A 634-nucleotide genomic window follows, 5' to 3' on the forward strand; every position below is an offset into this window, starting at 1 on the left:
TGGGTTGGACGATTTGACTGAGGACTGGTGGACCAGATGGCTACACCAGGCTCCAATCTGATTCGGCAGAGTTTCTACAGCTGGATGCCCTTCCTAACGCCAACCACTCCGAGAGTGTAGTGGGTGCTTTTACGTGCCACCGGCATGAAGGCCAGTCAGGCGGTACTGGCAACGGCCACGCTCGAAATGGTGTATTTTACGTGCCACCTGCACAGAAGCCAGTCCAGTGGCACTGGCAATGATCTCGCTCGAATGTCTTTTCACGTGCCACTGGCACAAGTGCCAGGAAGGTGACGTTGGTAACGATCATGCTCAAATGGTGCTATTTACGTGCATGAATAATAATATTGATTTCTTTTTACTGGTGGGGTGGTCATGATTGGAACATCTTTGAATATAGCTCTGCTAGATCAGGACTGACTAACAACAAATAATAATTTCTTTTTGACTCAGTACACAACCAATATATGTGGCTCCTGTGCAGGTGACACGTAAAATACACCATTTTGAGCGTGGCCGTTGCCAGTACCGCCTGACTAGCCTTCATGCCGGTGGCACGTAAAAGCACCTACTACACTCTCTGAGTGGTTGGCGTTAGGAAGGGCATCCAGCTGTAGAAACTCTGCCAAATCAG

General features: G+C 49.1%; 1 protein-coding gene across 3 annotated transcripts in view; it reads left to right on the plus strand.

Moving 5' to 3' along the window:
- LOC106871104 (endoplasmic reticulum lectin 1) overlaps window positions 1-634 on the plus strand; it is a 488,243-nt gene that overhangs the window by 251,752 nt on the left and 235,857 nt on the right. The gene's annotated exons all lie outside the window — the stretch shown is intronic.

Source organism: Octopus bimaculoides, chromosome 11, assembly GCF_001194135.2.
Source record: "Octopus bimaculoides isolate UCB-OBI-ISO-001 chromosome 11, ASM119413v2, whole genome shotgun sequence".
NCBI classification, from domain to species: domain Eukaryota; kingdom Metazoa; phylum Mollusca; class Cephalopoda; order Octopoda; family Octopodidae; genus Octopus; species Octopus bimaculoides.